Genomic DNA, 25,084 nt, shown 5'->3' on the forward strand with positions numbered 1-25,084 from the left:
GTTTCTAATGGATCTACTCGAGGTGATAAATAAAAATCATAATTAATAACAATGTTTTGTTAATAAGGCTTGTTCACACCTGTCGAAAACACTAAAATTCCATTTCAAATCTAGGCCTAATAGATTGGTTCTCTTTCAATTATGCATGATATGACGATTATGATGAATTATATCAAACTTTGAAGATCGTAATAATTAATCAGAGCAATTTGCCTTAAGATAGAACATCATTTGGATTATTGTTAATGAATAATATCCTGAAAAAATTTTTTTTTTTTTTATTATGCCATTTTGATGTTCCATAATAGTATAAAAAAAACTGTAATTTAAAGCAAAAAATAGTCAAATTGGCTGCAGCCTGCAGTGGATTTTTAGGCCTAACTGTTTTTTTTTTTTGTCTATATAAGTGAAAAAAAAAGGTTTTTTTCTGTGGATGTGATTAACTTTATTAAAACTACAAAATTGCCTATTCAAAGTCTGATTTTATTAATCTTCATTTTTCATGATTTTGAGAGATAATACATCTTTAAACAATTATTGAATTAGAATTGCATTGTTCCCAAAACATGAAAATGGAAGATTATTTGAATAGCACATAATCACATTAAATGTTATTTTGTTTTGAGCACACCACCGAACGCTGAGGTCAGATTATACGCTCGCGTGCGCGTCAAATTTATGGTATCATGTTTTCTACCCTTAGTCAAATGTTTTTATTTTGTTTTTGCATTCTTCCTATGTAGTTTTTAAGAAATCTGTTTTAAGTGATTCATTTTATCCTTGTTTAATTAAGCCCCAATGAGGCATAGAATTGAACAAAAAATGACGCACAACAAAGCGGGTCGTTTGATTAATTAATCAGACTGAATGGTTTGTATCTGCCGCGTGTTCGTTGCACAGAGGAAGCAGACAACAGTTAAAACCCGTATTGGTGTCAAAACTAATACGAGGAATTCACTGTAAATTTAAAATGCAAAAGGCCACGCTCATCATTTATAATTTCAATCTTGTTTCTCTATTAAAGTGATTCAGGATTTTATATTAAGCAGATCTTCTGTTAATTTCCATTCTCAATTTCTGTTAATTTAGAAGGATTTTTAACTCTTCAACAAATCGCGGTTCACGTTCAGTAATTGATTCATCATAGTTTTAAACAATTTCAATTTGTTATAAGATAACAGTTGAACAATTACATTTTACTGGTTTAAGACAATAGAGTTTTAATTAGGCCTACACAGCATGTGTATTCAATTTCCACAACAAATGAGGAAAAAATGTGACCGATACATTTTAAACACTTTAAAATAATCTAATCCCAAACATTAGCGAAACAAAAAAAAACAAACTCATTATAATTTGTTTATATTAAACCTTAAAGATGTATTGTCCCCCTGAAAAATATTGTTTACAATTTGTTTTGTTGAATATTTTAATGTCACATAATAGTTTTGACCAAAAGCTGGATCTAAACAAAATCTATTTACCTGAAAAAACTGTAATGTTGACAATATTATCTTTAACACATTCAATTTCAAATAAAACGAAAAAAAGTAAATAGGCCTAATCATTGATACATATTAAACAAATAAAATGTTTTCCAATTATATTGGCACTTTGGATTTAAATAGAAATCGTTTGTTCGATATATGAGGAGTTGAATGGCCGGACAAATAATTTTTGAACCGAAATAAAAGCATTATAAGGCCTATCTAAAAATTATTATATAAATCCAAAGGCAAATTACTGACAAAATGACAATGCTGTGGGTAGCTGGATTTCAATTGAGATACAAAATAAAATAAGCAAAAAGCTAAATCAAAACGATAAAGTAAAACAGCCAGAACAATTTGCAGAGCTTTCGGGCATTAGAGTGCACGTAAATATTATATATCAAAAAGAGGGTTTTCCTCTTTTGTGTATATTTTTTCCATACAATAGTAGGCCTATATGGTACATATTAGGCCTACTATTAAATAGCATGTAAAAGAAGTAGATATAAATAGCCTATAATGTTTTGAGGCGACGTGTTTTATTCTAGTGTTATTGATACGGATGAGTGTTGTGTCGGGAACCGCCACGTGACTTGACCGTGTCGATGAGTACGGTGACTGATATTAGCTAAATTTCATTGCTAATTATTTTTTACTAATTGTTAGCACCTGTATATTTACGGTTCATAATAGTTCGTTTATAAATCCCTTTGTTTATCATCATTTTTAATTCATTTGATTAACTTGTTTAAAGTATGTGTAAAGAAATACTCGATGTTTACGTTTCAAGATGGCAAATTTTACGGAAATTTGCTTAATGTTTTTTTTTAATTACACAAAGTTTCATATTTTTATATAATGTTATATAATCGTTCATGTTTGCATTTACGGTAATGAATTTCAAAGTACATGATCTAATAATATTTGTTACAAACAACACTATATTGCGACACTCCATCGCGTCGTGTTTGATCAAATTACTTGCGTTGCGCTTATGTTATTGCGTTGCGCTTAGCGCTTAGGTCATTGCGTTGCACTTAGGTCATTGCGTTGCGCTTAGCTAATTTCGTTGCGCTTAGCTAATTTCGTTGCGCTTAGGTGATTGCGTTGCGCTTAGGTCATTTCGTTGCGCCCAGTTTGTGGATATGTGCGCTTTATAAATCTTATCATCTTATCTTAATCAATTGATTGATTAAACATTTACGCTCTAGGACGAATAACGTAAGCGCAGCGCAAAAGTGATTTGACGAATAATAAAGCGTTTGATTATTTGAACACTCGCTTTTCATTGATCAACTCGCTTGCGTTGTACTTGCGTCAATTAGTTGCGTCCTAGTGCGAACCGTGCTTTAGCAAAGTGTCGATTCATTATTCGGTCAAAATCAACATACAATACATGATCACTAACAATGTTACAATACAGAAATACAGATATTAACGTTAATTTATCTATTTAAAATAAATAATAATAATAAATAAATCCTTTGTTTGTAGTCAATTCTTAATTTAAAAGTAATATAATATTTTTTATTAATTATGTTTAAGATCATTATGTTATGGTTAATTTAAAATACACGTAATCTTTTGTTATATGGCTGGTAGTTGTTAGATATTATAGTTGTTTAGATGAGGCAATGAAGAAGAAATCATTGCAGATGTTCTGCTGTGGCAAGTCAAAACATGGGCTTGCAAAACAAGGAAGACCAGCACTCACTGAAATATACTAGAGACGGATACTGGTATGCCACCAGAGAGAATAACTTGCTGGTCACAATGGCAGATAGGAAGTTATGGAGGAATCTAGTCATATGAGTTCGGGTCCTAGACTAAGTAAGTATAAAGTAAGTAAATGAGGAGGCAAAGTTCTTTTCATTCGATTCTTATAGGTCATGGCGAATTGACCAGTTTCCAACAATCAAGATAAATATAATGGTGAGTGAGTGGCCGAGCGGTTAATACAGTGGAACCGTAATCACGTAGCCATAACATCGGCAGGGGTTCGAGTCTCACTCACTCCATGGTTCTGGTGGTAGAACGAGTCTTCTCGGATAAGGACTATAAACCGTAGGTCCAGTGTACACAACTTGCTCGTGTGCACTTTAAAGAACCTAGTACATCTTTCGAGACGAGTAGGGGGTTACCCCGGTGTATTAGTACATCACAGCCACTGATCACCAACTGGGCCCTCTGGGAGATCAGTCTTTGACTGAAGAGGTCACCCAGTATAAAGATAAAAACAAACAAACAAATAATGAAGAATAATATCAAAACAAGTAAATTTAAACAGAAAACGAAAACCGGATAAATCCCCCACCCTAAATGTCAAGTGCAGGTTTATGGGCAATTTTATAGGATCGTGACGGCACAACGATTGTATTGTTCTTATTGATAATGACGTCGTTTGATTGGACATGTGAAATATTATTTTCTTCAAAGACAAAATGGTTATTCATAAGTTCTAGAATGAAAACGTTTTCGAATTCGATTGTTTTCTACGTATATTGTCGAGTTTTATCACACAAGATACAAGTCTATTTTATTGTCAACATTTTACAATTTTGAGATATGTTTTGTACCTTAGTAGATCATTAGATAATACCAAAGTGTTGAAAATCTGAAACGGTTTGTCGAAATTGTTTTCGGTGTCGGCCTAGCCATTTCTGATCTGCTAATAATAATATATGCAGAGTGTGGGTAGGTCTTGTATAATCCAATCAATGTTAGTTCAACTCTTGGACGGTGCCTCTCTATCCATCAAGATACTTATAAAAGGTGACACGAACTTAAGAATAAAAAACGTGTAGCAAATACGATATAAACATCGCATTGCGTCATCAATATAATATATGTAAATAAAAAACAATATTCTTTGATATAGATCCTTTGGATGTTTATACGTGGTTTGTTATGTAATTCTCTTATTATGAATTAAGGTTGTAAGTAAATTGTCGTAAGATATTAGGTCTGACGTCTCAAGATTTAATGACAACAAGACATAATATTTGTTTGATTAGACAACCATTGACTCTTTAAATCGCGGATTCACCCGTACAGGGATACTTACACGTCACTTAAAAAACAACACAAATGACGGTAGGCCTAAAAGTTCAAAATGGGTGAATAATTCTGTCCAGAAAAAAAATAAACTTTAGAATTTGGACGAAAAAGAATAACTGGCATAAAAAAATGTAGATTTTCTTTATAGTTATCAGACAGGTGATGGATACACATTTGTACACTGTATAGTTGGATTCACAATAACTAGAAAGGACATTGCTGAATACATTGCGTATCTCGTCGTATATGTCTATATCTATCATATGATATTATTAATTAACAAATTGTATCTTGCGTTAAGCTCTGTCTACACTATCAAACTATTTTGATGTGCCCAAATATGGTAGTGATATGCTTAAATATGGTAGTCACATGACATCATCATGTCAATATGGGCACGTCACATAAAGTTTGATAGTGTAGACAAGGCTTTACGTGATGTAAATTTTACTTTATCATTTTTCTATAGCAATATGCTTTAACTTAATATAATATAATATAATATAGACGAATAGGAACGGGGCTGTAAAATAGGTTTATAAATCTGTTAGGTAAAACGTTTCCTCTCTACGAAACCTTTAACACACTGGATATAACAAATCAACAAAACCATGGAGTAATTATTACTCCATGACAAAACACAACAATAAAATTACCCTTTCACAATCGAACTCTTTGTAAACTACAACCTCAATTTATTACAATGGTTTCATTACTACATCAAAGGAACCGAAATTGAATTTAACAATTAAGTAATTGTACATAAAATGATTAAAATAGTCGTCGAAAGAACGAGACATCGTAACTATACTATTAATATACCGTTTTAAACATCACACGCTGTCATCAAACCATTTTTTTCAACGCTGTCATGCTACCTTCGTTGGTGACGCTCCGTGAACAATGTAAACGTACTCGCACATCATTTAATTATCACTCCGCATTTGAATGCGAAAACGTTTCATAATACTGTATACGTGCGAAGAAAGTCACAATACAGTACCTAAAACTAAAACGCGTCATCAGCTCGTTAATTTTTAAACGCGTTACTGTTAATAATTATATAAGAAAGTCGTCGCCCATAAGGTCGGGGTGAAAACGACTTTTTAAACTATAGCCATAAGAATTTTGTTCACTATTTAAGTTACAGTCAATTTAATTTTTTCTTTTTTTTTAATTTTTTTTTTTCTTTTAATAATTTTTTTATGTATTAATTTTTTTTAATTTTTTTTCTTTAATTAAATAATTTTCTTTTAAATTGTTTCTTAATATTTTGTTTGCCTTCGCTTGAAATGCCAAGTTAGTTATACATATACATATGATTTTTTTTCCGCTGGTGGACCTAACCCTAAAGCCCGCTGGGCTTATCACTAGAACAAGTGTCTTCTACTTGAAGTATAGCATATTTGTGTGTAAATTAAAGTAATTAGGCCTCAATTGAATTACCAAAGTTTGAAATAATCATTTTGTTTGTTAATTATACCCTGAGCAATATTTTAACATGACACTAATGGTCTTTCTTCCACAACAACCATGTACGTAGAGTTCGCAACAACAAAAGATAAACAAAAAGATTCACTATAAACAGACAGATAGATATTGAATTTGTATTATAATAGTGTTTCTAGAAACAAATTCTAATAATTTTACATTTTACATGCAATATTAAATTTAAATCAGGACCGGGCCTAATTGGTCTTTTAAGTTGGAATAATACCGTACTTAACTTGGCGTTTCATTTCTTAATTGCTAGCATTCATTTCATTAATCTATTTGGTAAAAATAAATTTCAACACAAGAAAAACCAAAAACACAACAAAAGATGACAAGCAATATGCACTACAAATGGAAGTTAAAGTATTAAAAAAAAGATTACAAAATAAAATATTTAATGATTTTTTAATGTTTATAAAAACTTAAGAACGGGGCTAATAATAGTATAAAGTAACTTTCCGAATCTTCTTTTTTCCCCTTCTTTTGATAGAATATGTATAATGACCAATAAGTTAATGACTTTATAGAATGAGAATGAGACACGATGTTAAATGGGTGATCTTAATTTGATTGGACTGTCGGTTCACCGACCGACCGGTCTGGGACAACAAAAAGTGCAAACTCCAAATAACCAGAACAGGAATAGTCAAATTTAGTCTCAAATTTCCTGATAACAATTTTCGTGTGATTTGTGACAAGTCTTTTTGTGATTTCTGACGATTGCTTTCATCCATCTCAGTAGGCCTAGGTCATTAGGCCTACGTCGAGTATCTCCCACGAATTAAGGTAAACCCGTCATGACACACCGCGCGTTGCGGTTATACACCTGTTTTATGGAGTCAAGTATAAGGCCTACACGTAAGCCCCATGTTAGATGTGACTTGTTGTCTTATGTTATAAGAAAGCATTGATGCCGGAAGTAATGATAAAACATAAAAAGTTAACAACTGTTACAGCCCATTTACACAGCTCAGGAAAGTTTGATCTCGTATGACCTGTGAATCACATTTGTTGCCTCATTAAGTTCTTCATATCAAAATTAACCGAGGGCGCTTCTTCTTGCATGGGAGTAGACTAGACTATATTTACACAAAATAATTGATAATAAATCATTATTTTGAAGAAAGGAACTGTTTTTTAAGTCGAGCGTCGTTTTGTGTAAAAACTATTTCTTGTTATAACTCCGTTATCTTCTTCTTGCCACTTTGACGTGACGTGACGTCATACGGTACTTGACGCGGGCCATTTGAATACACATGTTGCAGTCTTCTTTGGAGTGGGGTGGGGATGATGGAGGGGAATAGAGAACTATTAGGACACCTTCGGGAAATTGGTATACTATGTATCTAGTACCCTTAGTATGTGTCCCTAGAATAGACGTTGGCCATGTGTTAATTAAGTATATTACCACGTCCATCATTTGTTTTCTAGTAAAGTTAATAGAGTGTTCCAAAGGAAGGGTTCTACGTGTGTTTTAAGCGCCCTTGAAATAAGGTGTAGGCCTTGCATATGAGATGATTTGGAATGAATTGGGGAAGACCACTCCCTTGCATTTTACACAACTATTGCTTTCGGGAGCAGGTAAGGATCCAGGTACGTGTTCATCATCATGTATACTATTTTGTTATTATGTCAGTATTGATGATAATGGATATTTAGTCGTCACCACACAATTAGCTGATAATGCAGTTAATTCTACCGATTTCGCATCAATTTTAACCTTCGTTCCTCGGGGATTCGATACAATCAGGTACTTATGTAAAACAATTAGCCAACTTTCACCTCATAATCGTCAATATCGAGAATTTACAGAATAGTTTTTTTATCAAACTGTGAAACACGTCAAATAAACTGTAATCAGAAGGGCGGAATAATACATAGATAGTGCTTATAATTGATTTCTCATCGGAGATCTAGTCGATTCGGTTGTGTAAAAGCCTCTTAAGTGTTGGGCCATTAAAACATATCGTTTTAATTGGTCTAATGCGTGTTAATACATAATTATGAGGTGGAGAGAATTGTCGGAAAATGGCGGTCCCACCAGCAGCCTCGCAAGATTTCACACTTTGAACAATTACTCACAATAATTGCGTCGTTTTAACGCAATTTACATCAGCGGATCAATACCGAAAGCTCTGAAACAAATGCACTAGATAATGTAAACCACGGCTTCATCTTATCAATATGGATATCTAATAGATAAATTAAAATCATAATCTGCTCAGTGAGAACTCGTCGAGAGTTTATTCACTTTCGTCGCACAATTCATCTAGTTAATAATAGAGCCTAGCAATCTGTCATATATTATAACACCAATTAATTGTTGTAATAAGTGATTTTTGATAATATAGTCTGTAAACTGATCGTGTACAACAACATATGACATACCACTCGATATTCGTACGGTATCATGCAGGTGATCCAGTACGTTCTTCTCAAAATTCAGACATCATTACTACTGTTTTTTAAATTTTATATTTTATCCTGAAATATTAAATTTGTATCTGTATATGGATTTTATTGTAAATAGAGCATTATAGTGCTTTTCATAATTACCAAACTTATACATTTTTATATTGTATAAAGGAATTACTGACTCATTGAGTCATAGTGGCCTAGGTCGCTTTTGGTTTTTCTTGACCTGTTTTATTGTTGTATTTTTTGATCAAAATAAATAAATGAAATGAAAAATGGTCAATAAACAATGAATAACAATGATCAAGCTGAAAAATAAAGCCTTGTCTACACTATAAAACTTTATGTGACAAAAATGTGTGGTGTGTCTATATATGGTAGTAAAATGTTCAAATTATGGTAGTGATATCACATCATCGTGTCCACATTTTTTTGTCACATAAAGTTTGATAGTGTAGACAGAGCATAAACTTGAATATGAAATCTAAACACTTTTTCCAATAAACTCACGTTTAATGTTACAAGTGAGTGAACTAAATTTATTTTTCAGTAGGTTTGAAGATGGATAATTTAAAATCAATCTTCATTGGTAACAATTATTCCTTTTAAGTTGAAACCAATCTCATATTTGTCCATTTTTGTTATCTTTAAAAAGCTCACTCGATCATTAAGCTACACTTCTGCACTGCCAAGTGTTTTCTAATATTGAAATAGTGTCTTAATTTTCCGCAATTTACATTCGTTGATGACATAAACGAGTTGTTGAAATACACGCGCACCAATTTTTTTTTTAATGAGATTGTTTGGTAACCAGTTGTTATCGAGTAAATCCGATTCAGATGTGATAATGTTCGTTTCAAGTATATAATAAATTGATTCAAATATGTTTAAATAAACGTTTCAATTAGATTACATTGAATTACAGTCGTAAGACATACACACTGGGTTATTTTCTCTACCATCATTTTATTTATTTTTTTTTGTCTTGTGTGGGTTCGTTCCACTTTATTATGCTCTGTTATAAGTATAACAATATTTATACATGTGTGTGCATTTGAATATTATTTTAAAACATTATTTTTGTACCGCTACAACGTTTTGTTCCAATTATTAATTTTCTTAAATCTGCAGTGTTGTCACGTGTATATATAAATGTATATACTTAAACCATTTGATTTTTTTTTTAATTAGGATCTGAGCTTACCTCTCTGTTTATGGTAGCCTACTCAACTTGTTAACTGGGTCGACTATTGCGTAATAATATCGATTTAAAAACCCGATAGATGCACTGATTATGTTTAAGTAACATAGTATAACTCTTGGTGGAACTTTAGATCAAAAATTAATATAATGTACGTGCTTTTCTGTGCGTGGTACGGTAATCAACGGTGGAATATTATGCCATGGTACGCTATACGATGGTTGCCCATAACATACAAATGAGTAATCATTATTAAGCCTATAAATTAATTGAACAAAACCTATTATAAAATACAATAAATTAATCGCCATTGATAACATAATGAGTTTTAAAATAAAATATTAAATGTCACCATTGATCGTCTGTTCTTTATTATCATTATTGCCATTCTTAAAAATTGTAAAAGCAATTATCGTCGAAAAATATAGTCCTAATATCATCATTGACATACTGTAGTACATGCTAATTTTAATCGACAATGAACAACTCGCTTGTTTCGGAGTACAATAGTAATGATAATATAACTTAGAAGAAGCTGTACAAAACTAATCTGGTAAATGAACAATAGATAACTAATTTTGTTATATTTTATGCTCATCTTAAAGCAATAAATTCCAAATTGTGCCTCTATTTATAAAGTTGAATTATATGAAAAACATGTTAATAAGTCATTAGGGTTATACAATAGGCTGTATTTTGAAGCACAATGCAACAGCGAATGTTGGTATTGTAAATATGATTATGCACTGACAAAACGAATTAAATACTGTTTGCAGACAGATGTACACCGAGACACTGTGAAATATTTTGAATACATTATATTGATTACAAAAAGACTACAAACAAACCGTATTGTTGTTGATTTATTATTATTCTTTAAGTGAAATGTTTTAAATGAGAGAATACCGGTAATGTATACATTATCACTATGTATATATCTTAAATGATGTTTTCGTTTTCGATGTAATTAATTAGCTGGAAATAAACATTTCTTTTGATTTTTTCAAAATATCATTAGCAAATTTTAAATAAAAAGATCGGCAAATCAATTATGAGTTCTGTTGTTATGTTAACATGAATTTAAATTAATACAATTTTTAAAAATATTTGTATTAATTAAATTTTGTTTTAAGACGATTGACGACAATTTCGTTTTAGTTTATTTGGACATATTTCGTTAAATTAATGTGCTTCGAATTAATGTTTGTAGTTTCTCTTTTAAAAAGACATTTGCCACAATAAAACGATTGATAGGCCTTTATAACAATATGGTGGTCTTCTTACTCTATCAAATTGTGTGTATTGGCGTATACTGAACTTGAAAGTTCGACGATATACATTCAAAAAGGACAAATAAGATTTAACTTAACAAATTGTATCAAAATGGTACAAAATATAGTAGGCCTACCTCGGTTAAAGAGACACTCCTTTGGGCTAAACAAAGTTTCCCCCTTAAGTTTGTTTCCCCTGAGTTGTTAGCCTGAGGTATTCCCCTTTATTTGTTCCATTAAAAATGTCCCCTTAATAGTGGTGTCGCCTGATATGGGGGTTCTGTTGTTTCCCATATGAGGTTGGCCGTTTGTAAAATATACCCCAAGTTCGTTCCATTAAAATGTCCCCTTAATAGTGGTGTTGTCCCCTCATGATATGGGGTTCTGCTGTTTCCCCTGAGGGATTCGCCGTTATTAAAATATACCCCTTATTCGTTCAATTGAATTCAATTTCAATTTCTTTTATTTCGGAAATTTTATCCATATCAACAAACAGAAAAGGTAAAAAGAAAATTCGCGAACTATAAGCTTTAAAATGTCCTCTTAATATTGGTGTCCCGTAAATATGGGGTTCTGCTGTTTCCCCTGAGGGATTCGCCGTTGTTAAAATATACCCCTTATTCGTTCAATTGAATTCAATTTTAATTTCTTTTATAAATATACCCCTTGTTCCTTCCATTAAAAATCTCCCCTTAATAGTTGTGGTGTCCCCTGATATCGGGTTCTACTGCTGTAATAATATGAATGTGGCTTATCTCTTTTCAAAGATGATAATAGCGATGATACTGTAGTTTGATTGAGAGTCTGTAACCGGCATTGCTTTGTTGTAGTTTTTATTGAGAATATTGTTTAACTATCGGCAAGTTTTTAGTACGAGTTAATCTAGTTTTAATTTGATTTGACAATAAAACCAGCGTTTTATTTATTTCACGTGACAAGTTTTGTGGACGATCATTAGCTAAATTATTATAATAGGCGAGGCATGTTAATTTAATTTTATTCGACTATCACGGCGGCTTTCTCTTTGAAGTGCGCTATATCTATATCATTAAAGATAAGATATTGTTTAACCAAACAACATGAACAATTGATTAAATGTTACGGGTTTTCAATTGATGACAATGGTGTTTAATCCTTTCAAAGTACCGCTACATGTTCCGACAGAATGACCCAATCAAATACATATAAAAACACCAAGACACCGATAAATGATTTGGATATAATCTATATAGTCATTGGAAATATTAAATGTAGAATTGGTTTGTTATTTAGATGCGATTCCCACGATAAAAATCGTGTTTGCATGCCCTTCGTAAAGTTCGTCTTAACTTGTGTTCAAACGATTCGGTAATGGACTAATTAAAGTTAAGAGTCTTTATAACGCTGTTGTGTGGCCAATGTGCCGAATTCCTGCAGTTGTGCGAACACCCAGTTTCCCGAATCCCAGTTTGCCGACTCTCAATTTGCCGAACCTTCACTGATGATATTTATAATTCTGTTTTATAGTGTAGATAATATGCAAACTCTTCTCCCTTCAGCTATGAAAGTTGCTGTCAGAAATTTCAATTCATTCCGGTAATTTTTATTATTGAAAATGAGGGTCACTGTCTTTGTTTACATTTCTATTGTCATAATTATTATTAATATATTTTTCTATTGCATTTATAGTTTTGGTATCAGTTCTACTGTATGTCTCATTGCTTGGAGAATACATACTTACTAGTATTAACAAAATATGCTATAGGCCTACATTCAATATTTTTTGTGGGTATTTCATTTTTGTTTTCCTTTCAGACCAAGACTTCTAAAGAGACAATAATTGCTCTATGGCTCACAGACAACTCCCAGCATACAAATTACAAACATTATCTACCGTACAGTTTATAAATATTTGTAAAATTGTGTGAAAATTGTCTATTAACGAGTTACTTATTTAAATTAAAACTGTTGTTTTTGTTATATTTGTTGAATATTGTACATTTATAAAATCATTTTCACCCTAAAGGCCAATTTACACAGACGAGCGGTAACGGTAAGCGGTAATTGTAAGCGAAAAACCGCGTGGCCTTTCCCATTTACACAGCGCGCGGAGTTCGCGAACGTAGTGGTGGAAAGTAGGTGCGTGTAGGCCTCGAGGCTAATGCATGTTACAGTCACTGCTGGCCTGGATGTGACTGACTGTCAGTAGGCCTAGCACACACAGGCCGAAGTTTTAGAGGGACTTGTTGCCTAATAACGTACTAAAATGTATATTTCCTTTACACTATCCTTATACAAACAATTATTCACGTCGTAGGTGTTTGTATTTCTGAATAAAAAGAAGTTGCAAAATAGGCTAGGCCTACTACGGCACTCGTATTTATTGTCGTCTTTGACTCGACGGACGCAAAAAAAAAGTTGTTGATAGATGACGTCATTTCAATCATATCGTTGGTTGGCCAGAATTCATAATTACCGCGCGGTAATTTCACAAAATCGAATCTGTTTCGATCCTGCTGAGCGGATTTCCGCTCAACCGCTCGTCCGCTCCGCGTTCTGTGTAAATGGTCATAAGAAATAACATAGATTCTATTTTTGCGTTTTCCGCTCAACTTTACCGCTTACCGTTACCGCTCGTCTGTGTAAATTGGCCTTTAGGCCTATAGCCACTGATTGAGACTTTAATTAACATCGATCTGCCTTTATCCCCTTTCTTGTCTGCATTGAAATTCGATTGGTCTCTCGTAAAATGCAGATCACACAATGCTCCGACCTAATTACTGTCCAGTTCAATATAATGGTAAAATTGCTTTTGTTAATTCAAATAGATAATCTTTTGTAATAGGAAATCTATAGTCATGGTTGATTCGCCTCACGAGGATTCTTTATATTCCCTTCTTTTATACTCTACTTTTGAGTTACATCCTAATATATTATACTCAAAGAGACCGAACCACTAGGATTAGCATACGAGTTGAATAGATTGTATAAAATCAAGATCTATCCCTATCTATCTATCTATACCCTGTATTCAATAATAACTGTTTCATTGCATTTATTTGGTAAAAGCGAAGCAATTAAAATAAAAGACAGAGCAAGGTTTAATCGGGGGTACTAGTTTTAAAACAAATACTTTCAATAACCAAGTTAATATAGTCACACATTCTTGCTTCATGCTTGTGATTTGCTTCCGATAAATTAGCAGTAAAATATCATACGTGATACATAAAAAGAGGAGCACTGAGCGAAGACAAGATCAGTAAATGACAACTTTGTTGACTTAGGGAGTGAAGTTGAAAGACTTTTGTGTTACAACCCTGGCACTAGGTCAGGATTGAACCCTGGAGCATGGGATTGGAAGGCAAACACCTTAACCACCAAGCTATAAGCTCCACTCTTTCTTACCTTATTTTTTCCCTTATTTCTTCATGTGTATTCACTGTCATCTTTCATTGCCTCTCTATTAACATCAACTTCAAACCTGAAACTTTCAGGAAAATTTAAGAAAAATAATTCTTAATTTAGCACATTGTTAAATATACATGTGGGGGTGGGGTTGTGTTTTAAGGGTCATGCGGGGTGATGTTTAAGAGATGCAATGATCTACGAGACTTGGTTAGACGTAGGCTAGGATGCGGTGATCTGCCAGGCAAAGACTTCTTTTCTGGGTGGGCCACAATAATCTACCGAAGTGACGCTTGCTGGGATAATGATCCGCTAGGCTCTCATGGAGCAATACTCTATACTTCATAGCGTAAGTGACGTAGGCTGAGTGGAATAAACCGAAAAGGCCAGTGTAATCAACACAATAACCGTGATATTGCTGCAACATAATTCTATAATAAAGTACAGTTATTGTGTAGAAGGTGACAGGATATCATGATTACATAATGCCAAACATTTAGATTAAAGCAACCTTGTTTGAAATAGACACTCGATGATTTCAAATTCACAAATTAATCTTCCGTCGTATCCTCTAAACTATTTAATGTCTTGTTAAATTATCAGACAATGATAGCACGATTTGTCGGGATTAAGAATATTACATCGAGCAATTATGAAACCATTGAATGTGTATTTGGCGGACACACATCTTTAGGTTCCGACCCTGTGACGTGATAAGCTTCTATTTTGTGTCATTAAGTAAACATCTCAGAAATATCATTGTAATAATTATTATTAACAGCGTTCAGTGTAGTATTTGATACATTTAGAAAGATGACAATGAATTAATAATTGACTAATCGAAGATGAAAAGTTTGCGATTCTTACCGAAATAGATTCGAACCGGGTCTTCTGTAACTCATTTTAGTTAGACATAGACATTGATTAACTATTAGTATATTTATAGACCTGACTTCTTATTATCATATTTTGTAAATAAATAAATGTTGTACAAAGGTTTGAAAAACTATTAATTGCCTCATAGGTTTTTAGGTATTTATGAGAATTATTCTTATTCTGTGATATGCCCAAATATGGTAGTGATATGACATCATTATGTCCATATATGGGCATATCACATTTTTTGCCACATAAAGTTTGATGGTGTAGACAGGGCTTAAGGGGACACTTTGCTGGGTCTCGAATGTGTTCGCACTGATTATTGCAGTACATTAATAGTTTAGGCCAACACAACATGGAAACCACCAAACATAAATGGAAATCCCATCTAAACTTAACTACAGTATTACAATTGAAAAAATAAAACAATTATAATCAAATTAAAACTACAATTAGCAAGCCGACTCATCAAATATTGATGTCGCAAATTGTTTAGGGTTAATGATATTGACTTATTCAAGAATGTTTATATAATTATAAAATCTCTAGCAAAAGGACCCGACAGAGGTCCAGTCTATGGGACCTTTCTATCGGATGAATTTGTATAATAAAGATAATCAAATACACAATTGATATTGATTTACGTAATTGATATCGGTCATAATGTTGGTCACATCAAAGGATTTGCCGACGAGTTGACCAATAAGTCGGTAATTGGAACATGAAGTCACCAATGAACAGGTATTCTACTCGTTGATTAAGGTCTTTATTGAATTTATCGGTTGCCCGTCTGATCTAAAGCTCTGTCTACACTATCAAACTTTATGTGACAACAAATATGATGTGCCCATATATGGACATGATGATGTCATATCACTACCATATTTAAGCATATCACTACCATATTTGGGCACAGAGAATAGGTTTGGGAATAAATGAGTAAATTTAAAGTGTAGCTCCGGGTTTGAAATTTCTATTGTAAACTTTACAGCAACATTGATAATAACCTCGCTTATTGTTCTACAGTGAAGCAGAACGAGTGTCGTGAAAAGTAACAAAATATCATGAAATCTACCAAAATTGACTCTCATTGATGTAAAATTTAGGCATATTTTATGCCTATACTATCTAAAAGTGCTTACTAAATTGTATAATGACATTGAACATCAGAAGATTATACCTCTTATAATATTCACGAAATAAACCATTGAAATGTTAAGGATATATATATATATATATATATATATATATATATATATATATATATATATATATATATATATATATATATATATTTAATATGCCATTTTAATGTCATATAATAGTTATTCACTTTGACAAAAAACTGGATCGAAAATAAAATTATTTTTTCTGAAAAAATATAAATTAACAATTTATATTTTTGATTGTTTTTTTTTCTACAGAAATAAATAACTTTATTAAAACTGCAAATGGACTGTTCAAAGTCTGATTTATTATCTTTATTTTTCAGGTTTTTGGGACATTACATCTTTAAACACGGAGCTACCCTTTAAGATAAGAATGGTATAGCAACAAACAAAAATTACATTACATTATATTGATTGCTGTTTGCGTGCGAAGTTAAACCTAAAGGACACTAAACAATTATTCAAAAGGACTTGAAATTATTCCAACACTATCAACCAATACCAGTGTACGGTTAACTTGCATACCGTATAATATAATGTACTCGGTATTATGACGATAGATCAAGAAGAAATTGATTTCTTATCCGATGGATATTAGAAAAACACACTGGTATGAAAAGACGCATTCAATGTCCATTCTTTGAATATTGGATATACAGACGAGTACAAAGGACCGAGTGTTAATTAGATGAGCCAGATTTAGGTCTTTAACTTTATGTTTGTAACACTTAATATACTTAACCGACTTTACTTTGTCGGCTCTTCTGAAGTTTCTTTAAGAACTGTTAATAAGTCTAAGTGTACTCTTGTTTGTTTTCTGCATTTTGCAGACTTTTCTTACGAGTGGTTCTCAGGTGCAAATTTAATAGCAACTTATAATAAAGATATGTAATTTTTTCATAAAGGCCAATAAACTTGTTCGATAGGTCATTATGAAATAATATATTTACTTATGGTGGGTGGAATCTTACATACTTTAAATACCTTTGAAATAGTTATTATATATAGGCCCAAGAAGAATATCCGACTGTGTCAGCCTACAGAAGGATAACTTAAAAATACTTGAACTAATTAAATTAATTATTATAAAATTATAAGAATTAGGAAACCATATATCTTGTCAATTTATTTCTTTTATTTAAGCACTTGTCTTTCTTTGTGTTTGTCACACAGAAATTTATCTTTACTTTGATTCAATGTTACTTTATTTTATTTCATAATTTTTAAAGATGTATTGTCCCCCAAAAACATGAAAAATAATAAAGATTAATAAAATCATACTTTGAATACTGTAGATTATTTTTGTAGTTTTAATAAAGTTAATCACTTCCAGAAAAATTAATGGTTAAATACAACCAAAAACGCCAAAAACCCATTGGTTGGCAGCCAATTTGACTATTTTTCTGCTTTAAATTACAGTTTGTTAGGTAAATACATTTTTTTTTTATCCAATTTTTTGTCAAAGTAGATAACTACTAGGTGATATTAAAATGGTATTATTCAATAAAAAGTGTTTTAAGACTTATTTTTTCAGGAGGACAATACATCTTTAAATGAAACTTTAAAAAGAAGCACTGAGGAGAGAGAAGAGTTGTCAATGACAACTGTCTCTCCAGCCCCAGACAAATAATAAATGTAAAATTCACAATTTATTTATCTATTGTGCTGATTTCGTTTTCCCTTGCTTTCTAGAAAACGAATTTCCGATTTTTATATCCTGTATCAATTTCATAATTCATCTAATCGCTTACAATTTAATGGCGTATTAATATCATAACTTGTCGGTTTACACGTAAAACGAATAGAATATTGATTGCCCTGTTGATGTTTAGGAAATTGTACACTAATTATCTCTTACCGAAAGCATTAACAAATTAATGGACTCATCGACGAACGATGAAAAAAACTTAATTGACCAATTTTATAGAAATATGAACATCATATCATATTTTTAGTACACCGAATATAGATAATGGACGCAACGGGTATTTATCTATAAATAACGTTGTCTCTTATGTGTTAAATCATTGGTTATAGGTCGCTTTTCAAAATTGCTATTTTCTTCAGTGTCATAGATAGTGCTTGGTCTTTGTGAATAACATGACCACGTGTATGTGGTCATTGTGAATAATGACCAGCAGGTATTGAGAAATGGTCATCTCGAAGGTATAGAATCGATTCAGAATTTAGGTTATAGAGAAATGTCTATACTGGACATGATCACCAAAACCTATCGCGTTAACCAGACTCTACCATGGAGCTAGGCCTATACGCTGGGTAGATTAAAATTATAACTATATTAAAGGTGTACTGTACCCCTGAAAAAATAATTCTTACAACATTTTTTGTTGAATATTTCATTTTAGTGTAACATAATAGTTATCCACTTTGAACAAAAATTGGATCGAAAAAAATTGTATTTACCTGAAAAAAATGTAATTTAAAGCAAAAAATGGTCAAATTGGCTGCCAGCTAATGGATTTTTGGTTGAAATTAACCATTTATTTTTGTCATTTTATAAGTGAAAACATTTATTTTTCTTTTTTTTTTCTATGGAAGTGATTAACTTTATTAAAACTACAAAATAACATATTCAAAGTCTGATTTAATTAATCTTCATTTTTCATGTTTTTGGGGGACAATACATCTTTAAAGACGAATTGAATTTAATAGAATTTAGTGTACTATATAGCCATGAAAGATTTAACAGGAGAAATTTGCTTTAGCATTAAAACGGTCGAGAAAATGTATGATAACTTTTAAACTGTAGGGGGCGTGCTGCTCTGGATAGATTATAAAGTGTTACTATGTAATGTATTGTCCCTTTGACTAATTCCAAAAAAAATTTTTTTTTTAATTTCGAAAAAAAGTGGGTAATTTTGAAGTATCATAATAGTTATTAACTTTCACAAAAAATTAGTCGGAAAAAAAAATAATTTAACCGAAATACAGATGTTTTTTTGTTCAAAAAATAACTTTGACTTCCAGTCAAAGTTTTCAATAAAAACATATCTCATAATGCAACGCACTTATTTGGCTACTCTGTATGCATAATCATAAAACTTCCTCGCGATCTGTGTGAAAACACCTTCTCAACCGTGACGAGTTGTAAACAATCCTAATTACCATCATGAATAATGCATACTCATGGTTTGAAATCTTTGTTTACTTTCGCTTGCGACGATTTCCCAGACGAAATGTAATCTAATTAATTTACCTGTTAAATACGTAAAATTGTTGTTTTTGGCTCGAATTTTCGACTTAAAGTGAATAACTTTAATATTACTTTGATATGGCCAATTTAAATTTAGAATATTTTTTTTTTCATTTTTTGTGTTTCAAGGGACAATACATCTTTAAAGATGAGAATTAAATTTAATATAATTTAATGTATTATATAGCCCTACTAAAACATTTAACAGGAGAAATTTGCTTTAGCATCAACACGTATCATCGAGTTACCTGCTTTGACGTTTGTACATTGATTGAATTCGTTCCAATTATATCTCATGTATCATTTTAACAAGCTTAACGATTGATCAAAAGGTGTTTAGATTTGAGTAATTGCTTAAATGGACGGTCTGACTGTAACATGAAAACGAAGGATGTTCATCTCCTTTATTATTCAATAGGCGAGGCTTAATCCGGCCGGATGGTAATCCCTGTTTTAGATTTCGGTGGGTTTGATATAATTAGCTGATTGCCTTATCCCATTTGAGTATAGGAAGACAAGACGTGTATTCAAATCTGTCTACATCGAAAAGCAGTAGGCTACAATTAATTAAGCTATATGGACAAAAATAGTCGGTTATTGGATGCTCAGAATACTATGATCTTATGTAAATTGTAATGGGTGCATGTTTGACTTAATTAAGGGGAGCTAAGCCTCAAGGCAGGACCACCAAGGGAACTCAATAATTATACTTACTATTGGCGATTATTATTATTATTACAAAATTGTGCTACTGAGTTACTGCAGTAACTGCATTAGAATAAGCTCAACAAGGTTCCTAAAGTAAAACTCGTAATTGCTTTAAATTATATTTTTTTATATACATTATTTTCCTATATTTTACAATATCTCAATAATTATACTTACTATTGGCGATTAAGGGATAATATCAATATTGTGCTACTGCAACAGTGTTCTCCCCAGGCCTTTGAAGCGTCACGGTACCGTGACGCTTGGGTTCTCTACCGTGACGCTTTACGGTCGGCCGTGACGCTTAAAACCTTATCCGTGACGCTTAAAAATATCAACCACAACAATCTAAAAATAGATTAACAGGCAGGTACGGTACTTTTTCTAGAGCTGAGGCGCGGCATGCATAAAGAGCCTAATGCATACGAGACACGTGACATGACCACTAGACGAAAAACAAAAGACTGCGTAACAAAGTGTTAAACAACTGAGACTCGCTTTCACCGGCCGCGCCGCCGCCGAGAGATGTAAACACGTGTTTTGTTACTGCCATGTCTCTCTTTCGATCTCTAGTATTTGGCTGTTGTCTAAAGTGTAGTAACTTGTATATTGTAAATAAAGTAAATGATTAATTGTATTGTTTTTCTTGTAAAAATGTTATGTGTATTAAAAATAAATATCGATGATATTATTATTTTCAATATCACACTGAATTAATCGACTCTATCGGTGGGATTTACTCTTTCGTTGGTAACATACGCACGTCATCAAATGATTTCTAGGCGCAATTCAATGCTAGCTGCTTTGATCGTATAATACATTCAAGAAGGCTACGATCGTTTTCCTATTTGCTAGTGTGCTAAAGTCTTATTTCACTTAACTTAAGGTACATTTGTACATCGGTGCTAGAATGTTTTAGGCCCTACTTCGTGAGAAAGTCGAGTGACAAGGGATGTCACATGGTATTGTGATATCAGTACTGCGATACTGTATGTCACATGGTGCTTTCACCGGCCGCCGCCGAGAGATGTAAGCACGTGTTTTGTTACTGCCATGTCTCTCTTTCGAATGTTTTCCTATTTCCTTGTGCGCTATGAAGTCTTATTTCCGGGCAACTTGAGGTGTCTTACTAATGAGTAAGCCTAGTTTTATTTCATCGGGACTTGCCCCCGATATTTGTATTTGAACGCAAAAAATGTTTTTTTATCGCATATGTTTACCCGCCGGCGGAAAAAAAAGTAGGCTACGATCGTTTTTAATGTTTGCTAACGCGCTATTAGGTGTCGTTTCCGGCTAACTACAGTTGCCTACTGATGAGGCATATTTTTTTTTCATATATCGCGTACAGTATGTTTACATGCGGAAAAGTAGGCTCAATCGGGCTGTTTGCTAGCGCGCTATGAAGTGTCCTTTCCGGCCAACTACAGAGTTGTCCTACTGATGAGTAGGCATTTTTTATTTCATCGGGGAATTCCCCTTGACGTTCGTAATGAACGCAAAAAATGTTTCTTATCGCGTATGTTTACCGGCGGAAAAAGCAGGCTACGATCGTGCGGTTTGCTAGCGCGCTATGAAGTGTCTTTCCGGCCAACTACAGAGTTGTTCTACTCATGAGTAGGCCTAGTTTTATTTCATCGGGGAATTCCCCTTGACGTTCGTATTGAACGCAAAAACATTTTTTTATCGCGTATGTTTACTGGCGGAAAAAGTATGCTACGATGGTTTTACTGTTTGCTAGTGCGCTATAAAGTTTCGTTTCCGGCCAACTAGAGTTGTCCTACTGATGAGTAGGCTAATAGATTAGGCCTATTTTTTTCATTGGGGCTTCCCCCTGACGTTCGTAATGAACGCAAAAAATGTTTCTTCGCGTATGTTTACCGGCGGAAAAAGTTGGCTACGATCGTTTTGTTGTTTGCTAGCGCGCTATAAGTGTTATTTCCGGCCAAACCAGAGGTGTCATTCAACATAAATGTTATGTGCGAGAGTGCCATTTCCGGCCATCTAGGGGGTAAATTACCAAAAACCGCTTCGCCACAGCCCCAACCATGGTGGGGCTGTGACTCAAGTACTTAGTGTCGGAATGCCCCCCGCCCCCCAGGGGGCGGGGGCGAAGCGTGACGCTTGATGTGAATCCTGGGGAGAACACTGCTGCAATAACATGAGTTTGTTTTTTTCTAGAAGTGAATGCGACAGTCGTCACTTAAACAGTGCGTATTACCTCAAAAACCATCTTAAAAACGTTAAAAGATAAAGACTAAATCAAATGTAGGCCTATTACAAGTTACTGCAGTAACTTGTAGAATGTAGGCCTATTATTACAAGTTACTGCAGTAACTGGTAGAATAAGTTTGTCAAGGTCCCTTACTGCTCTGAACAAGTTAGTAGATCTGAACAAATAGTAGAAACTTCTGCATTCCGTTCAACAAAACAAACACACATTAAAAAGTTGTTTTCAGTTATACGCTTTTATCACTCTTTAAACGGACTAATGTTTCCATTTTACTTCATCTATTGGCGGTTAATACTGTTTTTTGGCTTGAATCTCACCGACAATATTTACTAATAAGTCGTAAATCTATCTACGAGATGTCATTAAACCGATCTAATTAAATGGCATCAACATTGAACATTAAAAGTAATTTTACCGATATTAGATTCTTTAATAAATAGATCTATCTATTGAAAGCAAATAAGAACCGACGATATCTATTACAATATTAATGTTTTGGTTTTGATCGTCACACGTGTCATGTTGCATGCGCAGAATCAGATTGATTTGTATATCTATATTGCGCATCATTATCGTCATGACATCATATCCTCTTATTTTTGTACTATAGGTTTGTATCAACTAAACTAATTATATTCTTTAATATTGACAAGCAATAACACACTTACATTATCTTATTTTTATAAGATAATATTTGTATATAGTTATAGTATTGTTATGGCACTTAAACTTATTCGAGACTTGTCCCAGGCAATCTAACAACAGGACACTGAAGCTTGCCTTGCCAAAAGAGGAACGAACTCGTAACAGTCTTTTGATCTTACGTCAAGCATATCTCTATGCGTATACTGTACATTTCTTCGTGGTGCTGAATAGGGGTAATAATTATATTGCGATTTCACGGGAAGGTGTCTAAAGGCCTGTTTATACTACGGCGATAACTATAACTATATATATTGTTAACGATAGTTTTAATTCTGTGTCGCGTTTACACTACAACGGTTTTATCGTTCTATGACTCGCCTTTTTTGTTCACAATCATGACGGACTCAGAAGACGATTATTTGTTATGCCTTCTGCTATATAAAAAAAAGGTGTCAACTGAAAAAAAAAGCCCTAAATGTTGGTGTCCCCTGACTTGGGGACACCAACAACAACAGTAGTCCGGTATAACTATAAATAGTATACGTTTATTACGGTATCCCGCCTATAAGAAGTATTTTTGTCTGTAGTGTGTGTCTGCTGTGAACACAAAAAAAAGGATTTTTTTCACTAAATTTAAACCACATATAGATATATGGTCACGGACGGCTCTATTAAATGTTGAAAGCAATCCGGGCTAGGATCCCATATCTGGACCACTTTTTATTCTTTTAAATTTTATCAAAATTTCCAGACTGATATCTTTATCATCGAACTTGATCCTCTTTCTTTTTTTACTCCTGATTGTAATTTTAATGATTTTACTTTATTATTATTTTATTATTATGAGTTATAATTGAATATCCAGGTCTCAAATTAGTGTCCTGGTGTTGGTCGAGTTCAGTATACCCGGGGGCACAATAATTAATTCAGAGATAATAATCACATCAAATTACAGTTTAAGATCAGATAATCCGACAAAATGAGTGTGAGGATTTCTATTAAGTAGTACATTACGAATCTTTTCATTTAAGCTGTACGCGCGATTTACTTCGTAAGATATGGTTGTGAAGTGGTCTCGTTCGCCATAGATCATCGAGCGAGGCGCTTATCGAGTGTCTTTAAATCCCACTCTTCGTGCGTTGACCCGCGTAAAGTTAACGCCTTTATGTATAGTCTGCTCGTCGTGCGGCGCGCAATGTTGGACCTTTTCTATTTTGGTTCGCCGAAAAAATATACCATTGTCGCTTGGAAGATAATATTTGTTTTGTTAAAATAGGTTTGTCTATATAACCAATTATTACAACGTTATGGACAGAATGTCCGAATGATATTAAGTGTTAGTGGTTACATATTTTGCTACCGTCTAAGTGAAGTGAGTAATATAAAGCGCTCTTCAAATACGCATTAGCTGTTGAGTTTTTTTTTGCTACGAGTAAACACTTTAAAAAGGTCTGCTGTCGGGCACATGGAATTGGTATATAGTGTCATTGCTATGAATCATATGAAATATTTAGCGGTTTGTTCATAAAACGGTTGTCTAATACGTAACGCGTAATTCGTTAGGGATAAATAATCCATTAATAGATATTATTAACAGACAAATTAATTTATCAAGTGAGTGATTGCATGTAACAAAAACAACATGTTAATGTACTGCCTACACACACGCTATTTAGTTACTTTAGTAGTAGATAATAACGTATTGCAAGAATTGGACCATGGGCCTGTAAATAAAAAGTGTTTATGTTTTTATAAGGCATGAATTCAAGGTTTCAAAGGTAATTGAATTGAATCACATGGTTATGCATATTAATTATAATGCATTTATTTATTTTAAACAACGTCTAGTAGAAAAACAAAAGTTACACACAGTATAATTATATTCAGAGGAAACCCCTTTGGGGACATTTTCGGGTGAACGAACTAG

General features: G+C 33.0%; 1 long non-coding RNA gene across 1 annotated transcript in view; it reads right to left on the reverse strand.

Annotated features, from left to right (window-relative positions):
* LOC140046432 (uncharacterized) overlaps nt 1–25,084 on the reverse strand; it is a 64,952-nt gene that overhangs the window by 25,964 nt on the left and 13,904 nt on the right. The window contains exon 2 of the long non-coding RNA XR_011844784.1: nt 14,313–14,388. This is a non-coding gene — a long non-coding RNA (uncharacterized lncRNA). The remainder of the gene's footprint in view (nt 1–14,312; nt 14,389–25,084) is intronic.

Source organism: Antedon mediterranea, chromosome 4, assembly GCF_964355755.1.
Source record: "Antedon mediterranea chromosome 4, ecAntMedi1.1, whole genome shotgun sequence".
Taxonomy (NCBI): domain Eukaryota; kingdom Metazoa; phylum Echinodermata; class Crinoidea; order Comatulida; family Antedonidae; genus Antedon; species Antedon mediterranea.